This window comes from Pogoniulus pusillus, chromosome 10 (assembly GCF_015220805.1).
Source record: "Pogoniulus pusillus isolate bPogPus1 chromosome 10, bPogPus1.pri, whole genome shotgun sequence".
Lineage (NCBI taxonomy): Eukaryota > Metazoa > Chordata > Aves > Piciformes > Lybiidae > Pogoniulus > Pogoniulus pusillus.
Window position 1 is genome coordinate 324,565 of NC_087273.1, and position 15,455 is coordinate 340,019.

At 41.8% G+C, this 15,455-nt stretch overlaps 1 protein-coding gene and 1 long non-coding RNA gene across 2 annotated transcripts in view; one reads left to right on the forward strand and one right to left on the reverse strand.

Moving 5' to 3' along the window:
• LRBA (LPS responsive beige-like anchor protein) overlaps positions 1-15,455 on the forward strand; it is a 370,336-nt gene that overhangs the window by 298,873 nt on the left and 56,008 nt on the right.
• On the reverse strand, positions 4,223-5,792 carry LOC135178538 (uncharacterized). The gene is made up of 2 exons (XR_010303595.1): positions 5,585-5,792; positions 4,223-4,479 (listed from the first exon to the last, which is right to left on the reverse strand). It is a non-coding gene; the product is annotated as an uncharacterized LOC135178538 (long non-coding RNA).

Genomic DNA, 15,455 nt, shown 5'->3' on the forward strand with positions numbered 1-15,455 from the left:
TACCTATAGCCTCGGCTCAAGACCAACAAGAGAACTGCAATGCTTTAAAAAGTAGAAATTGGTTTTAAGAATCTTTCAGGGATGATAATTGTAATACTTTAAAAAAAGGAAGACAAATTGATTGTTAAGAAGCCTTTATGCTTTGTGATTTCTTGTCTTCCAACATCCAGGAAACTATTCTTTTAATCCCTGAACTTTCAGGTTTGGGGCTGAAACAGATACAGTTGGATCAAATATGAAACCACCCAATTTTTACCATACATATACTTCCCTTTTTTGCAGGTAAAACATTTTTATCATCCTACTCTCTATCTTTATGTGTGTGTTTCACCTTCAGTGAAGTTTTTTAGTGTTGCCAAGAATCATACACTAAAATTTTCATTTCAGCTCACAACAATGGGGCTTTTCATGCGTAATTTGAAGGGTAAATCAGTAATTATGCATTTAATTGGCTAATAAATCATAGCACATTTCCCTTATTTTTGGCAGTGCTGTGCCAAAGCTTTACAATGTGGCCTGGTGTGTTTTTGTAAAGGAAAACTAAATGGCTTGGTTAGTGTATGTACAGTGCAGGGGTGACATAAATGTGTAAAGCCTTTGACAGTCTTTACTGTGTTGTATCAGAAGTTCCTGTGATTGCAGGCTTTAGGGGTTTTGATGACTGCACGTTTTAAAGGAGGTACTGAAGTATTAGATGATTCAGTACCTCGTGTACACATTGAATACGTGACAAAGAAGAGAGGAACCTGCTCAAACTAAGATGAATTTATGGACAAACCAGACAACAGAAGTTTTGGAAATAGATGCATTTGTGGTTCTGATTGTTCTTCCACTAAGTCTTAGATTTTTTTTTTTAGCAATTCTATTAATTTTCAAAGTGGCTACTTAGTTGTGATTTTATTTTATTTTCGATTAGGAAAAAGGGCTTTATTTAAATCCTTTACAATTTGAGGGAGGTTTTAGGTAGCAGAATCTCTGCCTGCCATTTCCAGTAATGCTGCAGGTTACAGTACTTCATTTCCATATGAGTTGGGGCTTGGGGCCATTTGATATGTTTGTTCCCATTTAGAGGTTGACATTTCCCAAAAATCAGTAAAATAACATCAACATGGACACAATTAAATGATGACTGCAGAACAGAAATAGTGAGATGTAGTAATGGGCAAACCGTTTCCTAAGCCACTTCTTGCCTGTAGAACGGCACTGGTCAGTTTGTAGTTTTCCTGCACAGGAAGACACTGGAGAGGATGGATGTTCCAATCAAAGCTGGGATTAATGGAACTGATTTACAAGAATCAAAGGCACAAATTAAATTATACAGAGAGCAAATTCTGTCATCTCAGTGGCAAGGCAATTATAGAAAGTCATTGAAAGTTTCCTGATCGTGCCTTTGGGAGCAGTTCAGCAGCGTTTTGAGATGCCTGCGTTTGTGTACATGTGTGGTGCCAAATTTACTGGGTTTGTAGTTTTTGTAAGAGGTAAACTACTGAATGTAGCTTATGGTGATTCATCCTCTCTGCTTTCATTTGTAATGCCCAAAGGTTGGGAGTGGTGCACGTTATTGTCTAGCTGATGGTATGTGTTAGGACAAGTGGCGAATCCTGGCTTTGTCTAAGAGATTTCTGAGTCAGATGGAATTTTTCCCTGTGTGTATTTCCATGTCAGCTGATCCCTGGGATAGACTCAGTACTGCTATAATGGAAGTTCATTTTGAGAGAGAAAGAAAAGCGGTTTTAAACCGAGAGCAATTCACAACACTTTTGAGATGGTGTGGCAATAGCAGCATTTCTGTTAATACAGAATGATATTCCCAGGCAGATTTCATTAGTGTGTGTGCGCTAAGAGAAGCAGTAGAACATATTCAAGTTAATTACAAAACAAAACCGAAGCAAAAAATATCCACCTGCATAGTGTGGCTGCTTACGTTGATGTTTTCTTTAATTATAGAAAGGTTCACTTGAATTTACTGGCACCCTGAGGGAAGAAACAGTATTTGGAGAATTGAGGGCATTTCAAATGAGTGTTTAACAAAGGGTTGCTAGAACAACATTAATAAACATGTGAATTACTCTGAGTTAAGGTTGGTGTACTCCATCAGCACCACTCATCCTCTGTGCCACTGGTAACTGAATCTAGTGAAAACCAAAGATTTGATTAAACAAAATGGTGACTTCCCGAATTTTCTTCAGCAAAGGTGTGAGGGAAAACAGACTCTCCATGTTCATACCATCTGTCATTATGGGAAAGTATGTGACTTCAGTAATTTGGGGGGGGAAGAGAGAAAAAATACTTCTCTTCAGAAATAGAGTCACTGCAATCCTAAGTAATCCTCCTAATGACCAGTTTGATGAATAACTGATTTTTGTTTGCCTGCTCTGCCAGTCCTGAAATCCTCCCATCACTACCAATGCATTTTCTATGGATGTAATATTATATTGTGGTGCTACAGTACAGTAAAAAAGAAGTGTGAGGAGAGGGAGAGCCAATCACCAATGCACATTTTAAACCAAGATTCTGTTCTTTGATTAACAACACTGCAGCAACATCTACTCACAGTATACTCTTAGATTTTGCTTGCGTTTCTGGTTCCTTTTCTGCACTTGTGAGCTAGAAGTTGTTGGCAAAGCCAAATATACAAAATAACTATAAACCACACTGCAAGGATGGGTCCCTCAGAGAGAGCAGAAAATGATTTAAGGCAATAATGATTTTAGCTATACACAGGCATCCCTTTTTTGTCTCGATTTGTTAAATTACCTGACGTCTGCATGTGTAGTTTAAACAAAATTTTGTTCCCCAGTCTTTTTTCCTTTTGAGCTATCTTCTCGAGGAGAAGGATGATAAATGGAAACATAAACACAGCATGAGAATGTGAACTAGTTCCCAAACATTTCAGTGAGTTTTATAAACAACTGGTCATCGTTACCTTTTGCTGGGTTACAGTTTCCTTTAGAATAACAGTGCTCTTCAGCTGCATTACCAAGTTGATTCTAAATGTTTTCACGTAGCTGCTTAAAGGCTTTAATGTTTAAATAATGGCTGTATAATTATACATTATTTAAACAATTAGCTTTTAAGTCTAGCAATAGGCTCACGTTTTGTACACATACTACCCAAAATGATAATGAAACTGCAGTTTGAAGATAGGAACTGACCTTAGAGCGGGCAACTATAGTTTATTCTCATTTGTTTCCATTTTAAAATTTTATTTTTAACATGCTTGTTTCCATCCTGAGCATGAGCAGGGATCCCCCCCGTTCCCTTGGGCAGCCTGTGAACACAGACCTGGTCACCAGATAATTCTTCTCCTTCTGAACCCCATTTTCAGCATTCCTTGAGGACTGCATGCCCTCTTCTGTAGGATAGAAAGTGCCAGTTGCAGCTCCTGGTTCGCGCAGGCACAAAGGGTTGTCTGAGGCTTGAACCAGAGTGTCTTGGAAGGGCAGGATTAACATCACAGCCTGTGTTAGTTGACCCCTAAGCCATCGTGGCAGATGTCGATTTGTATTTTGAAACAATCAAAATAACAACAATTGACACAATAAACCAAGGTACTGCCCAGTATTTTAATTTGGTCTCTTCTTATTTTAGGTCAGCTATTTTTGTTAAGTCATGATTGACAGCTGGACTTGATCTTAGAGGTCTTTTCCAACCCAAGCGATTCTGTGATCTGGCTGCCTTTCTAAGATAACATTGAATTACATTTTTATCTTCACCAACTGCATTCACACCAACACACAGTTGGAAAGTCTTTTTTTAAGGCATAGAATACTTTAATCCAGTAGCAGAAAGTCTTTGGATAAAAAACCCCACTCTTTAAAAGTGAAATAGTTTTTTTCTGTTTTATAGGAGCATTTCAGAAATCTTTTATAGCTACACTAGATTTAAATTTTAGATACTGTACACCTTTAACGACCTCCTAATTTATACAATTTTTGTTTCGTTGTCAAAACATTTAATTATATCATGTCTTGAAGGTGTAAAGCTGTCAAATAAATCAGAGGCTCAGTATAAACACTGGGTGAATTGCTTTTGCTACCATACTGTAGTTGTAAGTGGGCAGTTAGTTAGTGGAACTTTTTTAAAGCATTTACTCAGCAGGTACAGGACAACACGGGTACAATGAATTGCTGATTGCTTGTAAAACAGCAGGTAGTAATGCCCTCGCTCTTTGTAATTCTGCTTCGTGAAATACAGCGGCAAGATAGCGGGACAGAGAACGCTGATGTGCAGGGAATACGCTTCCTTGCCTAAGGGCTGCTGGAGATTGCCAGCCCTGTTTCCAACAACGACAACAAAGGAAAATTATTGCTGTTTTCCCTAGCACAAAGAAGTTCCCATTGCAAGGGGAAAACTGGCAACGGGGCCGTGAACAATAGAAAATACAAAGATGCGATTTCTTGATGAAGGCCTTGACGCAAGCGTTTCAGAAGGATGCCAGACCGATTTGCAGGTGTCTCGAAAATGTTGCAGCTTCCTCTGAAAAGATAATTTTCACGTGTTTAATTTATTTTTTTAACCCGCTATCTTGTTCTGGTGTTAAGACAAACTACAGGCTTCCCAAAGTGGGGTTTGGGTGAAGTAAATTAGTTCTACTTTGAAGCTTTTCTTTTCTTGCCCTTTCAGGATGAATGGGGAGGCCCTTGAATGAAAGCTGCTTTTCATTAGTGCCACCACATACCTATTTGAAAGGAAGAGCTCTTTTAGCACATACAAACACTGCCGGTTTTTTCTACCAGAAGACCATCGCCTAAACAGCTCCTAGCATCTCTTTCCAGTCAGGTGGTTTTCAATCAGAGTTAATTACTCCAGTCATTTATTCTAATCACCCTCTTCGTATGGCCAGCAGTACTCTGTCACGGGGTGGCATCGTTTGAAGCCAGTTAGGTTTGAAAGCCACGGCAGGGTACTTGAGGCTCATTAGCGAGGCCTCGCCAAGCCTGGCTCTGGATACGCTGCCTGATTAACTCCCTGTGCCCCATCGCCGCCCCCTCCCCTGCTCCAGCGCCGCTTAACCCTTGCCTTGCTGCTGGCCTTTTGCTTGCGCAGACGGGAGCGGTGGCCAGCGGCTCCGCTCCGCCGGCGCGTCTGAGGCGCAGTGTGCCGCTGAACCGCCAGCGCCTTCCCCGCCGTGCAGCAGTGGGTGTGGGGGCGCTGCCCACGGGAGGCTGGCGCTGCCCTGAGGCGAATCTGTGCGGCCGGCGCTCAGCCGCCGCGGGCATCGGCTCCGGCCCCGCCGCTCGCCCGGCGCTCAGCCGCCGCGGGCATCGGCTCCGGCCCCGCGGGCATCGGCTCCGGCCCCGCCGCTCGCCCGGCGCTCAGCCGCCGCGGGCATCGGCTCCGGCCCCGCCGCTCGGCAGGCCCTCCGCGCTGGGCTCTGCCTGCGCCGCAGGGCTCCCTGCCTGTCCCTCGTGCCTGCACTCGGCCGACCGCAAGCCCGAAGCACTGTTTAATTTTCTTGTCCTTTTTCCTCTTTCCTCTCTCTTTCCTTCCAAATGCAGCTTTTGCTGGTTTTGCTGTTTAGCGCCAAAAAGAAAGCAGCAGCTTGTCCCCAAAAGTGGCGGTTAGAATTGAAAGCACAGACCTGCCAGGCTTTTTAAACACCGTGTTCATTTCCTTTCTGCTCTCCCCGTAAGGTGAACTTCAGGCTTAGGTCGTGCAGCTTGGGCTGGAGATCCGACGCAGTTGCGGCAGCTGCTCCGTTGTGTGGTCATGCTGGTGAGCAGCTGGGGATCCGCGGCTTGGCTAGTGCGGTCAGTCCGCCAGGGTGCCGAGCAGCAGTGGCTTGTCAGCGTCCGTGTGCTCTGCGGGTGAAAGCTTGCACGCAGAACTCGGCTATCCCTGTTACGTTCATCAGACTACGTTTATTAGAACGTTATGTAATTAAAACCTTGTCGTTTGCTTATTGCTACTTAAAAATATCGCAGAACACTGGGGGGTTGTTTTGGTTTTGCTTGGTTTTGATCTTTTAAAAGCAACTCGTTCGTTTTCCATTATGAGAAATAGTAGCGTAGAAAATGTCTTGCTTGTTTGCCTTGCAGAGAGCAAGAGCTGTCTGTGGGAGCTCATTCTCTGAATTAAGTGGTTATTTGGAAGATGGGAATTAAATATTGCTTTAGTGCAGTACTGATTATTTTTTTCCCTAAATGTTACTTTTTTAAAGGCCACCTTCTATGAAGAATTACATTGCTGATAAAAGGGGAAATTCTAGGGTCTTCTGGTATCTTATTTAGTCTGTAACTGAACGAATATAACTCATTAAAATGCTAATAACCGATGCTTCTCCAACATGCAAACTCTGAATATTAATAGTATTCATCTCCTGTGCTCTTCCCACTAACACAGTTCATGGCAGAGTAATACAAAGGTTAGGAAAAGTTTGCTCTCAGCTGGCTACAGAATGTCTGTTGCACTTGGAGGTGTTTATGCCTCGATTTCCTGAGCATGTGCAGTATGCTCAGTATATCACTTGTCTTTCTGTGTACAGCTGTCACAGTGCAAATTTGAAGCAGCTTCGGTGGAAGAAGAGAAGAAAAGTCTAGAAGAAATGAAAGTACCTATGAGAAAGCAGTATAAGCAGAACTAGTTGAAACTCAACAGGCAGTGCATGATGCTTGAGAATGAAAAGAGAGATCTTGCATTTTCTACAGTGGACATTTTAATGAGTAATCTATAAATAAAATCCGTTTTCAGTTTAATTTCTTTCAAGCATTGAACTTGACTCCTAAGAGGTCTTTGATCTGTTACAAATTCCATCACTAGCCAAACTGCTGCCACGGAGCAGGAGAGAAACCAGGGCATCCACTTTGATTGGGCATGACACATAGCCAAGACTGGAGCAATGTCCTCCTTCATCAGGAGACTCGGGAAGTGCTTGTCCTAGGGTATTCCACAGAAGCTGAGCTGCCCTGAGCACCAGTTTGTCTGGATCTAGACCCCTGGTAGCTTGCTTAGCAAATATGGCTGAAGAGGGTGTTAAACGAGAGCCCGCTGTGTTTGGCCAGGTTGGCAAAGAGCTTTTCGTGGTGCAAATAGCATCTTCTGAAGATCTGGCACTTCGGTTTGTTGTTGTTTGTTGTTGTGGGGTTTGTTGGGTTGCTTGGTCGATTGTTTTTTCTTTCTTAACTGCTGAATGGAGAAACTGCTATTGTCCTTGTACAAATTCTCCCTTTCTCTGTCACTCTTAAAGAGCGATTCTTCATTGTCATTCCAGTTAAATGCCAGCTTTGGGGAGTCTGATGTCCTTGCCAAGCATACTTTGTGCTGCCATCCCGAGCAATTACTCAGAGTGCCTTCATAACAGATCAGAGCTTTGCTGTTTATAATCATCCCGGGGAAGCCGATCTTGTCCTCACCTGTGCGTGTTAGCCCGCAGTGGGTTACACATTGATGATACAGTGCTGCCTCATAGTTTGGGCACTCATTCAGAGCTGGTACCCTAATTGCTTTTGTAATCTCGTGCTCTATTCTCCAAAAGGCCTGGAATGTTTCCTGTTCTGTGAATTGGCAGACAAGTCAAATGACAACCCTAAACCATGCTTTAAATTTTACATTCCTTCACCTTTTGTCATACCATTTCCTAATCTCAAACAAAATTTTCCAGAACTTTTTTTTCCCCAGAACTGCCTTCAAAGACAAATTAGTCTCTACAACTCTCCTAAGATGTTTGCTTGTGCTGTTTGCAGTGATTAGAAGACCATGTGTTAGCAGCCATTTCTGTCTCCTCTTACATGCATACTGATACTTGTTGATCATCGCGGTTCTTGTGAATTGCATACGTGACTGACACATCAAAGCACAGCATAAATGCTGCAAGCTGCTGAGACGGAGCGCAGAAATAAAGCAACAGTTGACTCTCATGTCTCAGGGAGCAAATCGGATGGAAGAAATGTACAAGCAGTTTAGGTGTGAAATGCATGAAAAAAAACAAGGGCCGGTTTCTCCTGGGCTGAAGTCCGTTGTGCTGTCATTAAGCAGCCAGTATGCGCAGGCTTAAACCTCAGCGTGAGGATTAAATGGGATGGTAGCACCCAGCCTAACGCTCAACATGGAAGCTGTGTTGAGTGTAGTTTTATCTGTGTTCACTTACACTGGCTTTTCCCGGTTTGATTGTGCAGACTGATGTTTGACCCATTTTCTAAACTTGGTGACCCTCACTGTATCTGCTAAGTTTCACCATATGTTACAGGACAACTACGCTGGCTATGTCTTCTCAGACCTCAGCGCTGGGGCAGCGTCCTCTGATCGTAACACTTGCCTCGATGTCAGAGTTTGGCCTCTTTCTAGATTCAGTGACAAAGCTTGTTCCACCTCAAAGGCAAGCAAATTTTAGGTGGTTTGAAGTTTTGTAGCATGTGTTTTGCACCTCTCTCTTAACGAGAAAGAATCTGCAATGTGAAAAAGTGGATTGGTGTTTACCATGACAAATGCTCTCTCAGAAGTCTGTAGTGCTTGTCTTTGGCCAATACTTGACATTGGGAAGCAACTGTGATCACGTTGACAAGGCTCGAGGAGGTGCCCAGTGAAGTCCTTTGGCCAGAGGAGTGCAAGTCAGCTGAAGTGTTAGAAGCTGTATACTTGCATTGACCTTCTGAGAAGAAAGGTATGTTAGCTTGGAAGCACAGGATGCTAGCAGAGTTGCACATCCTCCTAGCTGGTCGACTTCTCCGGTATGCAGCCTTGCATTGTGAAATAGCAGTATCTTGTGGGGAGTTTGCTGTTTGGTGGTGGTGGTTGGTTGTTTTTTGTTTGTTTTAACACAAAACTTCACTTAAAACTAATTTGACTGAGCCAGCTGTCAGCTGTGTGGTTAACAGCCTGTGCTTCCATGGGTAATAGGTTCCAGATCCTTGCTGTCAGGCTTCATGAAAACAAGTGCTGGAGGAACTAGGAGAGGAGTTGCTGAATTTCAGAGGGGAGGGAGCCTCCTACCCCCTTTTAGTGCAGTGTGTGAGGATTTTCAAACGGAATTTTCATTCCCTGCCTTGGCCTTGGAATGTGGTTGACTCTTTTGGGGGAGAGAATGCCCTGAAAACACTGCAGCCATTTTAAACGAGGGCAAAAAATGCAGTGATTGGGTGGGGGGAGGTGGAAATAGTGGAGAAATCAGCAACACCTCCTGGTGTCATAAATACCTGCTTTTAGACATATTTGTAGCAGTAAATGGCTATGGCCTGAGCAGTTGTGGTTAGATTGTCTGTCCTCTGGGGAAGGGCAAATGTAAGCCACATACATCAGTATCATCACAGTTATGCCACTTCTCTGATTCCACAACTGTAATTAATTAAGACTTTTATATGTTACTTTCCATGGAGTAGAATTTAATAAAGACCTCCTAATCATTTTTGGTTATTGTTCTTCCTCTCACAATCTTTTCTTTTCTGCCACTGTCTGAGAAGAAATCAAACATTTAGGAAGTGAACATTCTTGATAGGCCTTTTGAAAAGCATCCGTTAGTTTATGCAGCCAGTTGTCTGAGGCAGGTTTTGCCCACTCCTTGTCACTGTGGAAGTTAGTATTGCCACAAACATGACTGGTGGAATATGTGAACAAGTGAGATAAGTCAGCTTGTGCTTTGTAGTTCATTAGCTGTTAAGTGCCAGTGTGCATGGTCAAGGAAAAGGATATACTAGTTAGATACACTGTGGGCAAGTGGGCTCTTACTTGGCATGTGGCTTTATAACTGCACTGCATTGGGACCCTTATTGGCTTTGTTTAACCTGTTTAGAGTTTCTCTGAAGTGTCAGCTTTGGAGGTTTGGGTTTTAAGTCTAGCTCTCCCAAGAGTTCTTTACAGCCATAGACATGTGTCTCCTGATGGGTGATTTTGGAGATCTGCAAGCCAGAGTGCTTTACTTCACCTTTCTAGGTTGTTCTGATGTGAAAGCTGTGGAATTGCTCACGGGAGTAAAGATAAACATCTGTGCAGATGTTTGCACCTAAGGTGGATGTCTGAATTTTGTAATGTAAGGACACATGTGCAACGTTTAGTCTGTTCATAGTAAATTGTAGCAGTTTTGCCTCAAAATATTGGTCTCAAATTTGTAACTTATCATGCATATGTAGTAAGAAATACTTTTTAGAGAGTCAGCACTGCTCTTTATGGAAGGAGTAGTTAAATTTCCATATTCACCTAAATCTTCCATTGCTGGCACATAATGATAGACTTTGCAGTTGAGATTAAAGCCAAATTTCAAAGGCCATGTAGCTTTTGCCTTATAAAATACGTAACAGCTGTCTGACCTGTCCTCTTAAACTACAAAACAGTAATTACAGACTGAATTAGAAATGGCCAAAAGATGAAAAAAGCACTTGAGATATTTAGCTAGACATGCTATTAGTGGTAATAATGATAGAAATTCAGGCAGAAGTTTGAGTCATTAGGCTGCAAAATGTTTTTCTTTGTTTGCATGCTGCTTATGCCTGCTTGTGCACCTTAGCCCCAAATTCTGTTGCAGGAAATAAGATGCTATTATTTTTTTATTCCCGCTTTCCTCATTGCTTATTAGTTTGTTGTTAAGTAGGGGGAAGTAGAAGGAGGAGAGAAAGTTTATCGAAAGTTTATCTTCCAGCGATCTCCTGTGCCCGAGCTGCTTCCCAGGTTGTTGATGTCCTTTGTTCTGTAAGATCAGTGATCTTCACTGAAGCACCTGGGTTAAATCTTTTTATTAAGAGTTTATTTGCCAGAACTTTTTGAGTTTTGTAGAGTTCTTGGTTTTGTTTGGGTTTTGTTTGTGTGTTTGTTTCATTTTGTGCTGTTATTGGTAGTAACAGAAGATAAAACACTAGCGGTAATGTAGGAGGCATTAGCAGAGCACTCCTGGAGCACGCAAAACCAGGAAGATGAATGAATTCTTTCAGCTCAGGCAGTGAAGTAGTTGTTCACTTTCAGAAGTATTTCAAGTTTTAAAGCAAATTGTGAAATGCAGTTAACAGAACTATCTACATTGGCTTGGAGCAGCTACATAGCAAATTAGAAACCACCACTTGCTCCTGTGAACGGTTTTGGTGTGAGTTTAATCCTTTTGAAACTTGTGCTAACCTCACAGAGCTCTCTTCTGTCTGCTGTCCTCTTCCTCCTCCTCCCGATATCCTCAAGGCAGGTTCAGCGTCTTTCTAATGGCTTCTCAGCCTTGTTTTTCCTCTCATTTGTCCACCCATGTGATCAAATAGGACTTTACTTTTAAATGGTAGTGGTTACTGAGAAACCTCAAAAGATAAAGCCAGCACTTCAAGAGTTAATACGTTATTAGGAGGACAGGAAATCTGGCAGCTATTGCAGAAACTAGACCTAATGGTGCACACAAACAATTTGTCAGTCTTGGTAAATGTGAATAGCTTTCCGCAAAGTGGCTGCTTTTGCTTTGTTTGAACAGCCTAAACTTTTCCTTTTTGGACTTTAAATCTTGGAAGTGAAATGTGATCCACATATTGAATCAAAATAATTTAATTCGAAACATATTTTGATTGGAACAAGGTTGATGTGGAAAGAAACTCTAGAATAATAATACAAAAAAAAAAGTTGAAAGGCCTTTCTATCATATATTTAGCAGGAAAATTTGAAACAGTTCTAATTAGGCTGAAAAAAGCAGCCTTACTCATTGTAACTTACAGAGCTCATATATCAGCGTTAAGGCAGCATTTCCAGCTTGTGCCCGAGAGCCTGCACATGCAAACAGGACTCCAGTTGCTGCTTGGTTCTGCTGAGTTTGGCGTTTGGGGTTTTTTTAAGTGTACATGTGCATACATGCTTGCACACCAGAATATGGACACACTTTAAAGTCATTACCTGCTACCCCAGCTGTGTGGGTGCTTTGTCTCATGCAAGGGATTTTTCATGTCAAAATGGTACTTCTCCTAAAAAAGTGTGGCATCATAGTTCTGTCCGTGCAGAAATATTTTTCAAATGGAAGATTAAAAACCAATCAAACAAAAGGACTCAGTTAATTGCAGTGTTTCAAAGGAAATGCCTTCCTTCAAAGAGGAGTGAAAATATTTAGCTCATTAAGGGCAAGAGGCAATGACTCGTAGTTGAGATTTGTAATTTCTTAGTTGTCGCTGTGGTATATTCTTGGCCCTTTTGGCTTTCTTACATCGAGTGAAGAAGAAAGGTTACTCATCTGTGAGAAGCAGTTTTGGTTTATCAGTAAGGTTTCTGCTTCCTTTTTAAGGATAGAAAAACGCATTTTGTATAGGTTGTACCTCTGGTCTGTCTTTCAGACAAGGGTTACATGCTTTGTACTGTGCCTCCAGATGGGTTTGCTGTCATCAGTGTAGGAATAGGGCAGGCAATACTGTGGGCTCTTTCTGGATAGCCTGATTATGAGTAAATACCTGTGCTGGTGAAAAGAAATACAGGTATCTTTTAATTTCAGCACTGGAACATAAAATCACAGACTGGTTTGGGTTGGCAGGGACCTTAAAGATCATCTAGTTCCAACCCCTCGCCATGGGCAGGGACATCTCCTGCTAGATCAGCTTGCTCAAGGCCTCATCCAGACTGCCTTTGAACACTTTCAGGCTTGGAGGCTCCACAACTTCTTTGAGCAACTTGTTCCAGTGCCTCTCCACCCTCACAGTGAAGAATTTCTTCCTCATCCCAGTCTCAAGCACAGTATATATTCATTTTTAATGGACATCATTTCATCTGTTGTGTCATTACATCATCTAAGAAAAAAAGAAAAGTAGAGGGCAAAAGCCAGTGGTTGTCACTGTAAAGCTATGAATCTTGATTCCAAGGGTATAATATTGTTGGGGGAAATAGAGAATAATGAACAGTTAGAGCATTTATACTGGAAAAAGGGAAGATCTTCCTTAAACCTGCCAGCTGTATGGGGTTTGTCATTCCAGCCGTGTTTTACCAAACCACTCCTGTCAATGTGAGACCGATAATTATTCTCCTTAGTTGCTAGCAGGAAACTATTCTCTGTTTATTCCCTTCAGAAATCAGGGCAGAAAAAGATCCATGTGAAATAATGAGTTTCAGAGGCGTTCCTGAAGAAGTAGACTTGGTTGCACATTATTCAGTGGCATAAGATTCTGCCTTTGGAAAAGACTTCTGCATGAACTCGAATTTCCCTTGTAAGATCAAGGCTTCAGTTTGTTGGTGTCTGAAGCCTTTCTGCCTTGGGAATGGAGAGATGGAAGTTACTAATAGGTGTTTGTGTTTGACATCTGTATACTGTACTTTTTAGCATATCTCAAGTGTTTTAGCCTCTGCCTAATAGATATCATTAAAGAAACAGATATCAGCCCCAAGACACTTTGTCAAAGCTGGTATGAGTCTCTGTGGACAGAGCTGACAATCTGCGTGTGGCTGCACGTGACGCTCTTTTCATGCTCTTGTTTGATCCTTTAACAATTGGGCATTAGTCACTGATTTATTTTACAATAACTCAACAGGATTGGGTATTACAGGATTGTGCTGGACATTGTGGAGGATTTCCTTGGTTTGCACTTCTCCTGGGGTGCACAGTAAATGATGCTCTTGGTCTGCTCTGGGACCACTAACAAGTGATTGCTTTGCTTTAAGAGCAGCATGGGAAGGATGTCAGTCTCCTATCCCTGCCTGCCATTTTTAACTTCAGCCCTAATGAGCACTGGCTGTCCTAGGTGCCCAACTAATCCTGAGTGCTTAGTCTTTGATGCCGTGGGGTTAGGTTTGCAAGAGGTGAAGGCTGACGGTAACATTCTGGTTTTAAACACTCCTTTTTATAACTCGATGGTTATGCAAATTGGGACTTTTTCGCTTCTCGGATGTGTTCAGGGAGTACCCCTATCTAAATAATCTATAGCAGAGCAGCTGTAAAGTCTGGCACCCATTATGGTGTTTTTATTGAAAGTCTACCTCGTTTTTTAATCACTATCTAGACTGCTTGCCGTTGTTCCTCCCTCGACTGTGCCGTAACATAAGCGCGTCCCTTCCCAAGCAGGAGCTCAGCAGTGACCCTGAAACGACAGGCAGCTTACTTAGCCTGTGGATTTGTGTGCTGGGCTTGGTCTGTCCTTCATGCTGACTGTAGCCCCTTTTTGTCGTTTGTTTGGTTTTGGTGGGGGGTTTTGTTTGTTTGTTTTGTTAGCCCTTTCGTTTGCGATTTGGCAAGTAAGAAAAAGAGGGTGAAAATGGCCTAACGTGGAAGAAAAAATAGAGTGATCTACTTTAAGATCTGCTAGAATTACAAGTGCCAAATAGTTTGAAACTTAGAAGAGAGAAGTCGATTCAGGAAGGCTCCCAACCGTTCCATGACAGTTCAAAGAGAGTGTCTTAGTTTTGCTTTAAGAAGATGGCTTTATATATATGTTAATGTGAGACTGCAGAGTGGGATTCCTTGGGTTGTTCATATCCAAATGCTTTGTGAGGGCAGTGTGACCCCTTACAAGCCTAGCTTTGGGAGAGAAGGGCGTGGAACCTATGTGCCTATACGTACAAAAGAACGCGATCACAAGTCCCTGATGCGACTTCCCAGACTTTAAGTAGTTACCCTGATAACAAGAAGTACATTCTAGGGCCAGTTACATGTATGTCTTTCATTCTTCTTTAGCAGAGTATCGTGAAAATTAATTCATGTCATTGTCATTTGCTGAGCCCTGTAGAATTTTATGGCTGCACATTGTAGTGTTATGGACACTCCTGAGATTCCTGAATGGTTTTATCTTATTAAACAATTTTGAAATCATTAATTTTTAATTGCCCTGCTTGTGGTTTTTTATAGTTTTAATTGTGTGGCTGTGTCTAGATGTTGGGTTTGGGGGTTTTAATTTAATGGAGAGGAAAAAAAAAGAGAAGGAGAAGAAAAGAAAAAAACCTTTCTAATCACGTATGTTGTAAGGCATTTCTGTATGGTTATCTAAAGAGATACTGTGCCGTGTGCTAATTCATTTTAAGGAAGCTTTCAGCCATTCAGTAGCTGGGAATCCTAATAAAAAGTTAAAAAAAGAGAATGATCTGCTGTGGAAGATATGTACAGGTCTTTCTTTGATTGAAAGTTCTAATTAAGTGAATCGAGGAAAATTAACTGAAATTAGCTGTCAGAAAGTCACATTTAAATGAGTGATGATCTTGTGTGGCAGTAAACATTTAAATGATATAAATTGCCATTTAAGTGTATGGTTTAATGTTTGTCATGCATTAATATGACACGAGACTGCAGTGACAATCAAGCAGCTTGCTCTAATTTGAACATATTTAGGGCTTTTGTGTGGAGTGCACCGCGCAAATTAAGACAATTGCTGGTTTTATGTGTCAATTTAAATGTTGTTTTCAGGCATGGGTTAATGAAACAAACCCATCATTTTTGTGTGCAAACTGCAGAGCGATTTCTGTGGTTTTCAGATCCATTTTAACTTCCTCTGCTCAAAATTAGGAATTTCCTTGAGGAGGAAAATCTCGTTCCATTCGTTAGGTGAAGAGAATATCAGCCTTGCTTATGTTGCTTCATTTGCTCTTTCAGATGAGAA